The sequence below is a fragment of the Dromiciops gliroides genome, chromosome 5 (genome assembly GCF_019393635.1).
Source record: "Dromiciops gliroides isolate mDroGli1 chromosome 5, mDroGli1.pri, whole genome shotgun sequence".
NCBI lineage: Eukaryota > Metazoa > Chordata > Mammalia > Microbiotheria > Microbiotheriidae > Dromiciops > Dromiciops gliroides.
In genome coordinates, this window is record NC_057865.1 from 56,139,071 (window position 1) to 56,157,343 (window position 18,273).

The 18,273-nt window shown below is 37.8% G+C and overlaps 1 protein-coding gene across 5 annotated transcripts in view; it reads left to right on the forward strand.

Annotated features, from left to right (window-relative positions):
* Positions 1 to 18,273, forward strand: part of CACNB2 (calcium voltage-gated channel auxiliary subunit beta 2) — a 408,315-nt gene that overhangs the window by 232,350 nt on the left and 157,692 nt on the right. The window lies entirely within an intron of this gene.

The window sequence follows — 18,273 nt, forward strand, 5'->3', positions numbered from 1 at the left end:
TAGACATTACAAAGGTAATAGCAAAAGGACTGGGCAACAGATTCGATGCAGATAGTAAGAGAAAATGAGGAAGGCATCTATGTTTGCAAGCCTGGATGATGTAAAGGATTGGGGTACTCTTCATATTAATGAGGATTGGTTTAGGGGAAAAGATAATGAGTTCAGTTTTAGACATGTTGTGTTTAAAATGTCTATAGGACATCCAGTCCAAGATGTAGGCCTGGATAAGTAGATCTGAGAGTTGTCCCCATCTCCACAGAGATCATTGAAAACTATGGAATCTGATGCTATCTCTAAGTGAAATAGTATAGGTAGAATGAAAAAGAGGGTTCAGGACAGAATTAAGAAGAATTAAGGCTTGAGAATCAGTATGTTGTAAGGGGGGATGATAAATTTAGGGTGGGTTTGAGAACTAATTCAGGATAGAATCGACAGGATTTAACTAACAATTAGATTATGGGAGTAGTCAAAGATGACTGAGATTATGGGAATGGGTGACTAAGACAATGGTGATGCCATTGGCAGAGAGAGAAATTCAGGGAAAAAAGTAGGTTTTGGAAAAAAGATGAATTTGTCATAGAATAATAGATTTTGAGCTCAACAGGATCTTTGAGTCCCATCTAACTGAATTCACCCATTTTTACATATGAGGAAACTAAAGCCTATAAAGGTTAAGTGACTTGCCCAGGGTCACAGTGCTACTAAGTGTCTAAGGTAGAATTTGGACCCAAGTCTTCCTGATTCTAAGTCCAGTGTTCTAACTGATATATCACACATGGATTATCAGTTTTCAATGAATTACCCTAATATTACAATGAATGAAATGTAATTGTTGGTGATTCAATTGTCTTGCTTCCTTAACAACTGATAATGTGTACAACCTGGTACAGGTACTGTGTTCTTATAATGATCAATTGTGTTTACAAGGTGCTGTCCTGAATATTTGCATTTGCATTATAATAATTGACTCTTCAAGTCTGGTCATTAACTAATCAGGTAGCAATTCTCAAAGTCCAAGAGTAAGCAAATACCCAAATTACTCTCTTCTACCATCACTGAATTCCAGATATGTACCCTAGAGATTGATTATTTCCTCCTGACTATGGCTATAATTACAATAACTATGACTGAGAAAGCCATGCTCATTGGAGCCAGTTTTGATGAGTGGATTAATATTTTTGTTGTTCAGTGCTGAATGGACTTAACTTACTCTCCAGTGGAAAAGACTTTAGGAAAAAATTGAAGGTAGAGCCATCTGGGAATAAAAATATATTAGTCCAAAGACAAATTGAGTCTTCCCATTGGAGCTCCCTCTTTATCTAGCTTGACATTCTGTTACTCCTAAATGATTGTAGCCTAACTCATAATTTAGCTTAACACCAGATTCATAGTATATAGGAATGACATATATTTTTTATAGGCTAGGGTAATTTCCCCTTAAGAAAGCCAGAAGAACATCTCTTGATTTGGAGGGTTAAGGGGGTATAAAAAGGCAGGTAGGTGGTGAAATAGATAGAGTCAGGAAAACCCAAGTTCAAATCTTTTCTCAGATACTGACTAGCTATGTGACCCTGGGTAAGTCACTTCACCTCTGTTTGCCACAGTTTCCTAAATAGTTAAATGGAGGATAGTAAAAGCAGGGTTGTCATTAAGACCAAATGAGATATTTTTAAAGCATTTAGCATAGTGCCTGGCACATAGTAGGCATTATACGAATGCTAGCTATTATTATCATCATCAGTAATAGTAGTAGTAGTACTGGTAGTGGTGGTGGTGGCAGAGGTGGTGGTGGTGGCGGCAGCAGTGGTGGCAGCTCAGTCCTTTCACTCGTGTCCGGCTATTCATAACCACCGTTTGGGGTGTTCTTGGCAAAGATACTAGAGTAGTTTGCCATTTCTTTTTCCAGCTCATTTTACAGAAGAGGAAACTGAGGCGAACAGGGTTAAGTGACTTGCCCAGGGTCACACAGCTAGTAAGTGTCTGAAGCCAGATTTGAGCTCAGTTCTTCCTGACTCCAGGCCTGGCCCACTCTCTATGCACTGTGCTACCCAGCTGCCCCTGTAGTAGTGATAACACAGATTATATGGACCCAGAATTCTGGAGGTTTAACTGGAATGTCTACTGCCTTGTGGAGACTCCCTCCTAGCCATCATTCTGATGATCATAGAGACAGTTTTTTAAAAATTTATTAAAAATTGTATACTTTCAAATATTCTCTCAAGTGACTGCACTTTTTTTTTTTTCCTTAGTGAGTAACTCCTTGCATTCTAATCTCAAGCCTGTCACCAAACTTGCCTGGGTTAGATCTGGCTCCAAATATCCACCTTTAGACCTAGTTTGATTGCTGATTTTGGCCTTGCTTTGCTATCATCACACTGCTTCCTGTCTCCGTCCCTTTCACTTCCAAAATTCATCTACCCAATTCTTGATCTTAGATTTTTCACAGCAATTCTGACCCCAACTTGAGTGCTGACTTCTTTTTTTTTGGGGGGGGGTGGGGAATGAGGCAGTTGGGGTGAAGTGACTTGCCCAGGGTCACACAGGTAGTGTTAAGTGTCTGAGGCCAGATTTGAACTTAGGTACTCCTGAATCCAGGGCCGGTGCTTTATCCGCTGTGCCATCTAGCTGCCCCCGAGCTCTGACTTCTTGACTATGTCCTATCTCTAGAACTGCCTAGGACTGATTGAATGTAAAATCATAGGATTCTAAACTTAGGGCTGGAAAGGACCTTAGCGGTCACTGAGTCTACTTCTCTGATTTTAAAAATGAAGAAAGTGATCCCTGAAGATACTTACCCAGGGATACACAGCTAATAAGCGACAAAAGAGGAGATTCAAATGAAAGTCCCCTAATTTCAAAAGCAACCCTCACTTTATTGGCTCTAGACCATTCTCCATCCCTAGCATTTAACCCCATCTAGGTATAGGACTCAGAAAGCAGAAGAGACAATAAAAAATATAGTTAAACATGTGATTCAGCCTTTTTTAAACTTCTAAAATATTTGGGGTTATTGTATAGCTCCAACCTCAAACTAAAACTCCAGTGTCCTAAATTATCTGCTACATCTATCCGTAACTAGTAAGGCCTTCATAAATACATGAAATCAGATTATTAAACTCAGAATAATATGAATTTGAAATGGTCTTTAATATTATATTTTTAAAGTCACAAAATTGAACCTAAACCCTGAGTTTTATAGTATGATTACTTTTTAAAAGAAAACTTAAAATTTGCTTTTCTGCTTTTTAGAGTGATTGGATAAAGGCCTAAGTCCTTTGTTGTCCTGTAACACAGGGCTTAAAAACCAGTGTCACAAAGAGAAAATGGAGGATCCCAAGATCTTGATGTATAAAACTAAATAGGATGTGTTCTTCCTTTGTGTCAAATGTAGCTGAGGAATATGATCTCATGGCAATTCAATGATTGACTATTTGCAAGGGTAATTCTGGAATTCACATCAGCTTCTGTGACTCTGGTCCTACAAAGCTCAATTGCCATGGTAATGTGGCAATAATATTGTATTTCGGGGGGGGGGGGCGAGGCAATTGGGGTTAAGAGACTTGCCCAGGGTCACACAGCTAATAAGTGTTAAGTGTCTGAGGTTGGATTTGAACTCAGGTCCTCCTGAATCCAGGGCCAGTGCTCTATCCACTGCACCACGTAGCTGCCCCTATAATATTGTATTTTAATTGTGATTTGTTACTTCTTTTTTCCATTTTGTTATCTTGTTTTCCTCGTGATACTATAGAAAGGTCTAAGGACTTAGCCTAATCCCCACTGTGCCACAAACTATACCTCAGTTTCCTCATCTGCAAAATAAAGGGTTTGAATTAGGCCTCCAAGGTGCTTATTAGTTTTAAAATCTGATGATTTTCATTCAATTAAATTCAACAATGGTTTTTGAGTACTTAGTTTACACAAAAACCTACACTCTTTCTAATGTACTGTCTTCCTTTTTAAAAAAATCTGTCAATATACATTTATTAAACACCTACTACTGGGGCAGTGAGGTGGCATAGTGAGTAGAGCACTGGACTTAGAATCAGGAACACTCATCTTCATGAGTTCAAATCTGGCCTCAGATTTGTGTGAGCCTGGGTAAGTCACTTAACCATTTTTGCCTCAGTTACCTCATCTGTAAAATGAGCTGGAAAAGGAGAATCAGACACAATATCAACAATGACAACATGCCAGACATTGTGCTAGGCATTTGGAATACAAATGTAATGAAATAATTCCAAAGAGCTTACATTCTAACAGAGAATGCCAGTCCATATATAAGTATATACAGAATAAATATAAAGAGAATTTTTGTTGTTGTTCAGTTGTTTGCAATCATGTCTGACTCTTCATGACCCCTCTTGGAGTTTTCTTAGCAAAGATACTGGAGTTGTTTACCATTTCCTTCTCCAATTCATTTTATAGATGAGAAAACTGAGGCAAACAGGGTTAAGTGACTTGCCCAGGGTCACATAGTGTGTAAGAGGCCAGGTTTGAACTCAGGTTCTTTTTTACTTCAGGCTCAGCACTCTATCCACTGTACCATCTGGCTGCCCCTATAAAGAGAATAAATACAAATAAATCCAAAATGGTTAAATAGAAGGTAGTTTGGGAGGAAAGGTACTAACACTTGAGGGTATCAGAAAAGGATTCATGTATTACCAGACTACCTAGTACATAGTATATTCTTAATAATTTTTTGGGCGGGGCAATGAGGGTTAAGTGACTTGCCCAGGGTCACACAGCTAGTGAGTGTCAAGTGTCTGAGGCTGGCTTTGAACTCAGGTCCTCCTGAACCCAAGGCTGGTGCTTTATCCACTGCACCACCTCGCTGCCCTCAGTATATTCTTAATAAATGTATATTGATTGATAGAAGGTTGTGGTTAACTTGTGTCATGAAGGAAAAGGGGAATGCTACAAGGCTAATTCCACAGATGGCATTAACCAGTGTTGGGGTTCTAACCCTAATCCCAAGGCATCTGTCTTTCCCCATTAGCTGTCATCTTAGATCTCTCCTCCTTTCTATGTCTACACTACTTGAGAAAGCTATGTCTCTGTTTCCTGTCCCCTCTCTTCAAAACTCTCTGTATTCTGGCTTCTAAAGTCATCGTTCAAAAGAAACTCCTTTCCAAAATAAATAATGATCTCTTCATTGCTAAATCTAATGGCCTCATCTAACTCCTCCTCATCCTTTGATCTCTGCAGTCTTTGAAGCTCTAAGTAATCCCTTTTCTCCTTGATACCTTCTTCTCTCTGGGTCACTGTACTCTCCTACTTCTACCAAACTGTTTACTCAGTTTCCTTAGCTGGCTCTTCATCCAGGTCATATCGGCTAGCTATGATTGTCCCACAAAGGTCTATTCTAATTCCACTTCTCTTCTTTCCTTTCTCAATAGCATTTCAGTTGGTGATCTCATCAGGCCTCATGAATTCAATAATTCTCAGATCCATTTAACTAGGTTTAACCTCTCCCCTGACAGCTAATCTCCTATATTCGACTGCCTTTTGGATATCTCAAACTAAATGTCTCATAGACATCTTTAATTCAACGTGTCTAAAATTTAACTCATTACCTTTTCCCCAAACCCTCACCTCTTCCTGACTTCTCTGTTAACTGTTGAGAGCACTACTATCTTCCAGTCCCAGTCTGGTAGCAACCTAGGTAGCAACCTAGGTATCATCATAGACTCCTCATTCTGTCTCACTTGCATATCCAAACCATTTCTAAATACTGTTCGTTATACCTTTGAAATATCTTTCACATAGCCCCCCCCATTGTCTTCTGACACGGCCACCACCCTAGTGCAGGATCTTATCACCTCACGCCTGCACTCCCACCATACCCTGCTGGTTGGTCTTTTTGTCTCATGTCAAATTTACCTCCCTTAAGCAATGATCTGATCATGTCACCTCCTACTTAATAAACTATACTGGCTCCTAATTGCTTCCAGGATCGAATATAAAATCCTCTCTTTGACTCTTAAAGTACTTCATAATTTGACTTCTGCCTACATTTCCAATATTTTTTTTTTTTGGTAAGGCAATTGGGGTTAAGTGACTTGCCCAGGGTCACACAGCTAGTAAGTGTCAAGTGTCTGAGGCTGGATTTGAACTCGGGTCCTCCTGAATTCAGGGCCAGTGCTCTATCCACTGCACCACCTAACTTCTCCCCCATTTCCTATCTTTTTAAACATTCTTCCCTTCCAAATAATACATGATACAATGACACTGACCTCCTTGCTGTTCCTTGCACCAAACAGTCCATTTTCTGACCCTGGGTATTTTCCCTTGCTGTTCATCATGCTTGGGATTTTTCCTCCTCATGTCCACTTCCCAGCTTCCCTGGCCTCCTTCAAGTCTCAAATAAAACCCCACCTTCTACAAGAAACCTTTCCCATTCTCCCTGGAGGACAGTGCCTCCCTTCTGAAACTATCTCCAATTTATTTTATATATATATATATATACATATATATATATATACATATATATATGTATGTATATATGTGTGTATATACACATATATATGTATACATATATACATATACACACATGTGTGTGTATACACACATATATGTATACATACATACATACATATATATGTAGTGTGTATATGGAAAAAAATTTTTACACATTGTCTCTCCTATTAGATTGGGAGCTCCTTAAAGGCAGAAATTGTTTTTCCCTTAATTTGTATCTTCATCACTTGGCACCATCCCAGTCATCGGTTGACTTGGGGCAAGGGAAAATGAGTAGTCGAACAAAGTGTTGAGTTTAAGAACCTAAGAGATTGGAAGGAAGATTGGGCAGAAATTGGGAATTTGGGATATCATCGAAATCATCCACTTACAAACCATTTAACCATACCCTCCTCCATCTCTTCAGTCTGCACAGACTCATAGATACCTCAAGAACCACAGAGGTCATTTAGGGCAGCCCATAGCAGAAGCACAGATCCTCTCTAACATCTCAAAAGATTCTCCTTGAAGATCTGCAGGAGGCCCTGTAGTGATGGGTAATACGCTAAGCAGCCACCCATCCCATCTCTTAACAGTTCTAATTATTAGGAAGTTCATGAGAAATAACAGCTGTTGGTCTGTTAATATGATCATGTATGGCAGAAGCATATGGCAAGTTTGCTTTTTGATAATGATGGTAGAAAAAAAATGAAATATTGTTCTGAATTCTTTTTCCCCCGGATCGTAATGTTGAGACAGCTATGGTGTGATAATTTGCTTGTACTGTACTTGGGAGTTGACAAGAGTTACATTGTTCTTCATTAGATCATTGCGGTTATCAGCCCCCATTAACTGATATCTTTGCCAACCTTCCCACATACCTTCTTCCCAACGTGAAACAAATACTGAGCAAGAAAGAAATATGCAGGAAGCATTTCTGTTAAAATATAATGATCTGGTAAGAAATTACCAGAAGGGATTTTTTTAAAAGGGTTTGTTTCTTTCCTTTGCAAATTATCATGCTTTTTAATTTTTATGGCATTTTCTTTTCTGAATGTCATTAGATTTCCCCAAACTCGTTTTAAGTTCATACAGAAAATATGCTGCCATGCAGAGAAAGAGAAAGGAAATGATTTTTCATCATTGAATTCTGTCAACATCGCTTAGGTTACTAGAATATTTTCTTCCTTTCCCTAAGAGCCAATCGGCTTGTAGGTTGGCGACATGTGATTAACTCATCTAGCAGAACCTTGAATGAGTGCCCTCTACCCCCAGACTAGCCTTTGCTCTCGCTTTACCATTTTACTTCTAGTAATGGATTAATAAAACACCCTTAAATGCCCCAAATGGTGGTTGTTTGATTTGGAAGACTCAATCAGCTCACCAGGCTATCAATTTCCTTGACTGTTGGCAGCAACAGTTTGTATCTTTTTGTGTCTGAGAATATATTTTAAAAGCATTGCAAGCGTGGAAACACATTACTCTGGATTCCAGCTGTGGAAAGGATATCGCTAAAATATCGCAGTTTAGTCCCCCTTGGGAGCACTTCTTTGTGGACAAACAAGAAAACTGACATAAGGAGTCTGAAAGCATGCACCTTTATGGCCATGAGGACTCCGAAGTGGTAAGAAACAGCTTTTTGCTCATGAGTTCACGCTTATAAAGTTAGTTGACACCAAGTTGTAAGTTTGTGTTGCTTGTTTTTTTTTTTTAAGTTGGCCATGAAGAATTTGGCAGTTTAAAAACTTATTAAGCAAATAGCCTGTTTTTAGATCTGATGCTCATGTGAATGTGTTTGGCAATGCGGTTAAAATGTAAATATCAAACAAGTCTCTTCATTAGGCATCTCATTTGATAGTAATGAGATTGTACTTGTAGTTTGAAGTGGTCTGGATTCATGTTAACTATATTTGATGAGAATTGTGCAAAAATGTGTGTTTTGGGGCCTTTTTCTTTATTTAGTTATACATTTAACAACATAGTTTCATGGTCCCTGAGAAAAATTATTATTTTTTGCATGGACAAAACATAATACTTTCTTTCCTTGCCAGGCAACTAAATTGGAAATTTCATGTTCTATCAGATAATTTTCTTTAGCACATATTGCCAGAATTAGTAAACTGTCAGGATGAATATTCCCTAAGGGCTATTTTCTCCCTAAGGACTATTTTAAAAGTGAAAATATATTACAATTTGAGAAAAATCAATATATTACAATACCCCTAATCCTCAGAATTATGGAAAAGTTCTATTTCTGCATGTTTAAATTTTAACATGGAATAATTAACCACTAATCCATGTTCTGAATACATATAAAATCTAGAAATTAACCTTTTCAAGGGCTTTAGTAAATTTTTTGAGATTGTTAAAACACATTGTGAACTGCCCTTCTTCAAGTTTTTAACTGGTTTCCTGTATGTAATAAACTCTGCAAAGGTAGAGGCAAGACCACAAGAGGAATATTTTTACTGATTGATAAAGCTTATTTTTATAAGTGCCTATATTTTACAAGGCTGAAAATAGTACATTTTTCAAAATTTACGGCTAAATTCCTGCACCTATATGTTGTTAATGATTTAGCTATAAGGCTTTAGCACTTAATTATGGTAATTATGTTTCTGATTCATTAGTAATTTGGTGAATCGATAACTTACTGATAGGAGCTTTGAAAAATTTAAGGGATCTAAGTGTTACTAATGGTACTGTGATAGTTTAGTTAACTGTTAAGTAGTAAACCTGAGTTAAGGGAATAATTTGGTACTTTTGGCCCAGGGCTATTAGAAACTGATTCCCTTTTTTAGTTGTTTATGGAGAAGGAAGGGAAAATGGGAATGATTTTCCTTTTTAATAGCTTGTCCTGAAAGAACATTTCCTTCACATAACAAGCCCTCCTCTTTAAATGTTAACATACATGCTAATTAACTGTTTCCTAGTCATATTGAGTTTTGATGTTGGTTTGTATTTGGTTTGGTTGATGTTTGGCCAATCAGTGAGTCACTATGGTTATGAGGGGTAGTTTCAATTCACTGTTAGGACCCCACAAGCTAATAATTATAAAATGGTCTGCATAGCCTTATCAGATGTAGGAATACTAGGAATATTCATAAATGAATGCAGTCTACTTGTGCCTTTTGTCACCTGCATTCAAATTATTTGCCAGGTTAAAAAAAAAAACAAACCAACCTGTGATTCCATACGAATAATCTCAAGAAGCTAAATGTAAGTTGCCAGAATTATTCTGGGGAAACTTCTACTGAATAAATGTGGCATGAATATTAAGCATTACCATTGTGCCAGGATCAAGCAGAATTTTTAAGATGTGTATTTCCTGCTCTCAAGCTTTTATTGATCAAATGAAAAGTTGTAAGGCAAAGGATCACATACTTGAGGGAAGCATGCTTAAAAATTAGTTCCAGGTTTTTAATATGTAATAATAATTAGCTAGCATTTATATAATGTCTCCTCTGTGTCAGACACTGTACTAAGTGCTTTACAATTATTATCGTATTTGATCCTCACAGTAACCCTGGGAGGTAGGTGCAATTGTTACCCCCATTTTACAGATGAGTAAACCGAGGCAAACAGAGATTATGTAATTTGCCATGGGTCACATAGCTAGGAAGTGTCTGAGGCCAAAACTGAATTCAGGTCTTCCTGACTATAGGCCTAATACTCTGTACAATCTACCACCTGGCCGCCTATGTTGTTTAAGTAAATTTCATTTATCAATTATATCTCAAATTATAGCCCAAAGGAAAAGTCATATTCATCCATATCCCCAGATTCTGAAACCTTTAACCTGTTGGAAATGATGATGTACAAAAATGATTTTTTGATCTGATAATTTTATTCGAGTTACTTCTTTTCATTATTCAAGAAACCATATGCTCTTAATTCAAGAAAGGACACTCACGTAAGCAGATGAGTTAAACAGTAATTGCATGAGTCATCATATCAAAAAGTACAGCCCAAAGTGTGGCAACAGGGAATACCCAAGTGATTTATTTTCATTTCAATTGTGTTAATTTCCAGTCCCTGTAAATTCATTCTTTTTAGCTCTTTCCGGCTGAGACCAAATTGGAATTTTTTTCCTGGGCTCTGCTGTAGCATAATATACTAGAAAATCTTGAATATAGGGTCAAGGACTTGTGTTCAAAACCTACTTCTAACTTACCCTATTTGTGTGACCCTGAGCAGATTGTACAATCTCTCAGAATTTCATTTTGTCTATAAAATTGAGGAGGTTGGACTTGATGGCTTCTAAAATAACTTCCAGCTCTATCTTTATCATCCTGGGATCCCAAAAGTCGGTAGGTGGCATGCATTAGTGGATAGAGAGTAGACCTTGGCTTCTGGAAGGCTTAAGTGCAAGACTTGGTTCTGACATGTGATGGCCGTGTGACTTTGGGCAATTTTCTCAGTATCTGAGCCTCAGTTTCCTTGTCCATCAGATGAAGATCATAAATGTAGAACTGGAAAGGCTCTTCCAATGTTGTTTTTTCTATTTGTTCACAGCCTCTTGTCATTCTGTATCTCCCTCTGACTTACCCCTCCTATACCTAGTCTCACTCACCAAAACCTCCACTTCCTCCAACCCTTGGTTGTTCTGATTTCATTTTCCTACTTCCCCTGTCTTACAGGTAACCAGTTCAAGTCCATATCATCCTCTACTCTCAGCCCCTTGTCCTGTTGCCTCATTCCTTACCAAATCCTAGCCTCAGAATGCTCCTGCCCTCTGCTTCAGCTTCAGGGGACTTGCTCCTGAATGGACTATAGCAAGGCACACAGTCTTGCTGATTATACTATATGTTACTTGGTCTCAATGATTCCCTCACAGCACCAAGGCAGTCTGTTTATTCTTCCCTAATTAGTTCTATGCCTATCTATTTTTTTCTTTTTCTTTTCTTCTCTCTCTCTCTCTCTCTCTCTCTCTCTCTCTCTCTCTCTCTCTCTCTCTCTCTCTCTCTCTCTCTCCCCCCCCCCCACAGGGCAATGAGGGTTAAGTGACTTGTCTGAAACCAGATTTGAACTCAGGTCCTCCTGAATCCAGGGCCAGTACTTTAGCCAATGTGCCACTTAGCTGCCCCCTCCCTAATTAATTCTATATCTCAGTCCCCATCGAAATTCTTTTAGACGTTTCCTTTTCTCTTCAAACTTTCTGTACCTTTCCCCCTACCACCCTCTCAGCTGAGTACAATGCCTCTCAATTGGGTTTGGGGATAGGGTAAAAATGAGGCCTTTTCCTCCAAATTCCCACTTCTCTTTATTTCAGAACTGTTTGAAATTATCCCTTACTCTCTTCTCCTTTTGCCAAGGTTCTGGTAACGAAGTAGCCCTTCTCCTTGCCCTTGATCCCATCCCCTAATGTCTTCTCCAGCACAATGCCCTTCTTAAATATCCCCCCTTTATCTCCACTGTATAATATCTTACTGCCTTCTAGTTTCTCTTCTACTATCTTCAAATAAGTCTTCCCCATCATTAAAAACTTTCACTAGACCATCCCATATTCTCATGTTTTCATTTTATGTCTCTCCTCCCTTTCTCAGACAAACTCCTGGGAATAGTTGTCTGTACTCAGTGTATTCACTTCTTTTCTGTTCACTTACTCCTCTCTCCCTTCAATCTCATTTCTGGTTTCATCACTGAACTAAAATGGCTCTCTCTAAAGTAACCAATGATTCCTTAACTGGCAAATTTTACAGTCTTTTTTCAGTCTTCATCCTTTTTTACTTCTCTGCTACAATTTGGCATGCATTCTTTCTTCTCTTCTCCTGCATTCTAATTCTTCTCTAGCTGTTTTCATGTTACTAGTCCCTCCTGGTTCTCTTCTTCCTGTCTGAACACTTCTCAGACTTCTTTGATGGCTCAGTCTATATGATATACCCTGACTGTGGGTATTACCCGAGGCTCTGTCCTGGGCCCTCTTTTTATACACTGTCACTTCATCAGATGCCGGGGGGTTAATTATCAAATCTATGCAGATAATTCACAGAGCTATATATCAAACTCCAGTCTCTCCCCACATCACCAACTGCCTACTAGACATTTTTTTTTAAGTGAGGCAATTGGGGTTAAGTGACTTGGCCAGGGTCACACAGCTAGTGTCAAGTGTCTGAGGCCGGATTTGAACTCAGGTACTCCTGACTCCAGGGCCAGTGCTCTATCCACTGTGCCACCTAGCTGCCCCCCTACTAGACATTTTAAACTAGATATCCTAGACATATCTCAAACTCAGCATATCCAAAACAGGATTCACTGTTGTTCCCCTCAAAACATACCTCTCTTCCAAAACTTCCCTATTGCTGTCAAAGACACCACCATTCTTCCAGATTAATAACCTTAGTTTCACCCAAAATTTCATAACCTTAGTTTTAGATAATTTCATAACTTTAGTTTTCCCTCTCCCTTATCCAGTCTATCCAATCTTCTTCCAAATCTTGCCCTTTCTACCTCCACAATATTTCTCATATCTGACTCCTCTCTACTTGTATCTTTGACCATCTTAGTTTAAGCCTTTTTCATGTCTGTTCTAGACTAATTGCAATGGTCTCCTAATTAATCTCTTTGCCTGAAGTCTCTTTCCCATTCCAGTAAGTCCTCATAAACACCAAAGTGATTTTCCTTAGGAATAACTCTGACCAGGGCAGCTAGGTGGCACAGTGGATAAAGCCTGGCCCTGGATTCAGGAAGACCTGAGTTCAAATATGTCTTCAGACACTTGATACTTACTAGCTGTGTGACCTTGGGCAAGTCACTTAACCCTCATTGCCCTGCCCCTCCCCCCACCCCCATAAAAGAATAACTGGCCACGTAACTCCTTCTACCAAACACCATGCAATGGTTCCCTGTTGCCTCTAGAATAGGATATAAACTCATCTATTTGACTTTTAAAGCCCTTCACAAACTGGACCCAACATATCTTTCCAGGCACATTATATATTACTGTTCTTCAAATCAGCTAACTGATCTTCTATTACTAACACATGATATTCCTCATCCTATATCCATATTTTTGCATTGACCATCACTACACCTGGAAAGTTTTCTCTCCATGCCTCCATCTCATAGAATTTCTTTCATCCTTCAAGACATAGCTTTAAACACCATCTTGTTCTATGAAATCCCTCGTGATCCCTATTCCCAACTACTGACATCCTGGATCCCTTACGATCTTGTGTTTATTTTGTGGTTTTTTCTGCATATACATATTTATGTGCATGTTATATCCCTGATAGAAAAAATTATTGTTCTATTGTTGGCATTTATCTTCCTAATAGTTGCTTAATAAACGCTTACGCATTGACTGATTCAAGATTGCTCATATAATGAAAATGTAGTATTAATGGAAGGACACGTTTTTACTAATTTTCCCGCTAATCTATTCCTAGAATTTAGGTTAAAACACTTATCAATCGTTCCTTGATCCTTTATAGATACAGTATACATCCTAGACCTTCCTAGGTCCAAGTTCTCTTTGTTGTTTTTAATCATCTGAGGGACAGTTTGTAGAAGGCACCAAATAGTTGAAAAATCCCTTTTAAACTAATAATCTATTGGTAATTCAGCAGCAACCACATCAAAAAAAGTATAATTCTGAGTCTGCCTACCAAATCAAAATGGAATCATTGAGTAGCATTCTGCTGAAGAGTGGCCAGAATTTTCTTTTCAATAAATTCAGTGTTTTAAAACAGATGAACTCAGGGCAAGCTATTTGTCATATCGTCCAAATCCTGCCAAAAGGCCTTCAACTGGAACTTTTCTCTGTTGATGAATGTAAAGGGTTTTTTTTTTTACTTTTGTTTTGCAGTGGAATGGGGTTGAAGAGGGGTGGGAATAGAGGAGATTTAAAGAAAACCATAAATTTAGAGTTCCCAGAGGGAGGGTATCATATTGGCCCTCAAGTAAGCTATAGAGAGAATCTATTCCTTCTATTAATCCTAAGGAAGGCGTATTTGGTTTGAAGTAGGAAGAGGTAAATTGGAAGGTACCATTCCCAAGTTTCTCATTAGAAATGCTTTCAAGGATTTCCTACACAGTTAGGTAAGAGAGAGAATCATCACTTCTAGGAATCTCATTGACATGTATATTATCCCTTGTGAGATGGCCCTCCCTTATGAGAGGAAGTATGGCACAGTGGAGAAAGGGTTGGCCATGGAGTCAAGGCCATGAATTCAGATCCTGATTCTGACACAGACACTATGATGCAGGGCAAATGAAAGTATTAGAAAGGTATGATTCCACATAAGGGGACTCCACAAAGGGTAGAATCATAGGTGTGGACTAGAATAACAAACAAAAACTTGTCAGAAAAACTGACACAAAGTCAGTGAGCACAAGGAGTTCCCAAAATCCTGATTACTTTTTAGGAGTCTCTCACTTTGGCTCAAATCTCCATCTAGAAACTTAAGGACATCTCTCCAATGGACCAGTGGACCCAATAGATTCTCAGCCACCTCCCCTCTTATCAGTACACTGATTCTAACATATCAAAAAGGAAATTTTATTAAAACCCAGAGCACCAACATTTGTTACATAAATACAAAATTATAAATAGGCTAGTCCCACAATGAACATTGCTCAACATCATTTAAAATTCTTGGATTAAGTATCTCTTTATACCAAGATCTCTGCCTGATACCCTCCTACTCCAAGGGGCAAATCAGGCCAGTGAAGCCTGTTCTCTAGCCCCTTAAAGTGCAGGAATTCTTTCTTTCAGTCTGCTTATCCGATTCAGTGACAGCTAGAGGAGAGAAAGGGAGATTTGGTTCACTTCCCATCAGCAGCACCTATGATCTTTAGTTTAAGCAAATCTATAGGAATATCAATCAGTCACAATAAGAACACAGGAAGGAGCCAAGTATAGTGAGGAAAGATCTGGACTGGAGGTTAGGACATCTGGAATAGAATCTTAATGATGCCACTGATTGAATCAATAGCTTTTCCGAGCCCCGAGTTTCCTGGTTTGTTTTTTTAATTAGAGTGTTGGACTATGTGATCTCCGAAATCCCATATTTTCCATCCTATGATTACCCAGAATCAGTCTCTGTGTTTTTCTACAGAGACAAATAACATTTCCTTTGACAGCTTCTTTTCTCCTTGATGTCTGTTTTAAAAGGATAAACTCGATAACCATCTTTTAAAAAGATACAAAATGAGGAATAAAATTATAATAAAATGACAAATGTCAAGCTATTTGTTGAGGATCTTAATTTTTTTGTTTGTTTTGTGGACCTCTTTGACAGTATGAAGAAGTCTATGGGCCCCTCTCAGAATGATGCTTTTAAATGCATAAAACAAAATACATTGGATTACAGAGGAAGGCAGTTATGTTGAAATGCATTTATTAAAATTTTTAAGTAAATATTGTTACTTAAATAAGATTTAAATTTAAATTTTTAAATAAAATGAACTTATCCAACATTTTTAACAAAACTTTATCCTCTTCCAGTCTCTTCTTTCTTCATATTTAAGTTTATGAAGTAATAGTCATGAATATTATTCTGGCTCTACTTTTTTTACCCTACATCACTTTATATAGATCACATTTTATGTTTTCTTCAGTTTTGTCCTTTTATGGCATGGGTCTATTACATTGATAAACCACATTAAAAATTGGATATTCAAGCTGTTTCACATTTTTTGCTATTTAAAATAAAGTTACTATGAGAATGTATAGTGAGGCCTTGTTTTTCCCTCTGATAACATATTCTAGTAATGGAATCACTGAATAAGGGTATAATGAATTTAATAACACTTGTATATTACTAAATTGCTTGGCAAAAAGATTTCATTGTTTCACTGCACGAAAAGTGTAATGGTGTACTTATTTCCCCATAATTGTACCAACATCAAATTTTGGTTTTAGTTGCCTTTTAAACTAGCATTTTCATTATTTAAATTTTTATTTCTATAAATATTAGAGTCTGGGGAATTTTTAGATAATTATTAATGAGGTGTTCTTTCTCTTTGAGTAGCACATTTATATCCTTTGATTCATTGGGGAATGAATAATTCATTCATCTGTTCAGCAAACATTGATTATGACAGAATCTAAGGCCGTCTAATGTAACCTATACCAGATCTAGGATTCTCTTTACAACATCCCCAATAAGGTCTCAAAGACACCCTGTTAGAGGGCATTCACCATCTCTCACAGAGACTTCCCGGTGGATGCCCACTCCACTCTTGGAGAACTCTAATTGTTACCATTTTCTCTTTGACTGAGTGGAAATTTGCCCCTGTGTTTTTTACTTGTTGTTCCTCACTTTGGCCCCTGGAGACAAAAAGAACAAGTCTAACTCTTCTTTTGCAAGATAGCCCTTACCCTACTTATAGGCTAATCTCACAGCTTCCCTAAGTGTTCTTTTTATCTACACTAGGAATCCTCAGTTATTTCAGTTGGTCTTTTTTATGCCCTCTCAGACCTATCACTTTATTGGTTGTCCTCTTCTATACTCACCCTAGATTATTTTTCTTATTCAAAAAACGTGGTGCTTAGAACTGAACAGAGTGCTGTAGATATCTGAGCAGGACAGAGTACTGTGGAACTACCACTTTCCTTATTCTGGAAAACATTCCTCTTTTAATGCCAACTAATATAATATTTATTGGCTACCATGCTCTTGACTCAAATTAAGCCTGTAGAGGCAGCTAGGTGGCACAGTTGATAGAGCACCGACCCTGCAATCAGGAGGACCTGAGTTCAAATCCAGCCTCAGAAACAACACTTACTAGCTGTGTGACCCTGGGCAAGTCACTTAACCCCAATTGCCTCACACACAAAAAAAAATTAAGCCTGTTGTCCACTAAAAAACCCAGATCATTTTTTAGCAAATTCCAATCTAACCTTGCTTCTACTGGTGAAATTGATTTTTATTTAATTAATTTTTATCCTGAGTTTGTATTTGTGTTATATGTGTATATGTGTGCAAATATATATCCTGACTTTATATTTGTTCCTATTAAATTTCTTAACGGAATCAACCCATCATTTTAACTTATTGAATTCTTTTTGGATCCTAGCCATAAGGCAGCATTTTAGATATCCTCCATTATCTGTAAATTTTACAAGCATACCTTCTTCTATGAATTCATTTTTATAAAATATTTATTAAAATTTCCAATCTCACAGCACCATGGATAGGTCCCTTGAGCACTGCTAAAGAACTCCCTCCAATTTGAGCCAAATCACTAGTCTTTGGGTATAGCCATTTACCCAGTGGTAGTATCATTTAGCCTGTATCACTCCATTTTATCCACAAGTCTCATGAGAGACTTTGTAAGATGCCTTCTTGAAATCTAAAGATGCTATGTCTATTTCATTCCCTTGATAGAGTCTTGTTATCCTGTCCATTAAAAAAAAGTAAGATTAATTGGAGTTTTGGTCATTTTGTTGCATTTATTAAGTTTTACTAAATTATTCACTCTAAGTACATACATACATACATACATACATACATACATACATAAAACTGCTCATCTTGTATATGTGCCTTTAAATCTCTCCTCCAGGAGAGGCTCTGGTTCTGGGCCTGTCCTGGCCAAAATTTTAATCAGTGGCCTGGTCCGAGACATGGAAGCCATACATCTTCCAAAAATTGTGGATAACAGAAGGTGAGGAGGAATAACATACTTTGAATGACAGAATTAAAATCTAAAAAGTTCTTAAAGGGGTGAAAAGATAGAACATTGTATATATTTAACATGAGTTATCATCAAACTGAACACATCAAAATTTAATGTAATTGCAAAATCCTATACTTGGTTAAAAATAAACAACCAAAAACTTTGTAAATACAGGATTGGGGAGACCTGAAT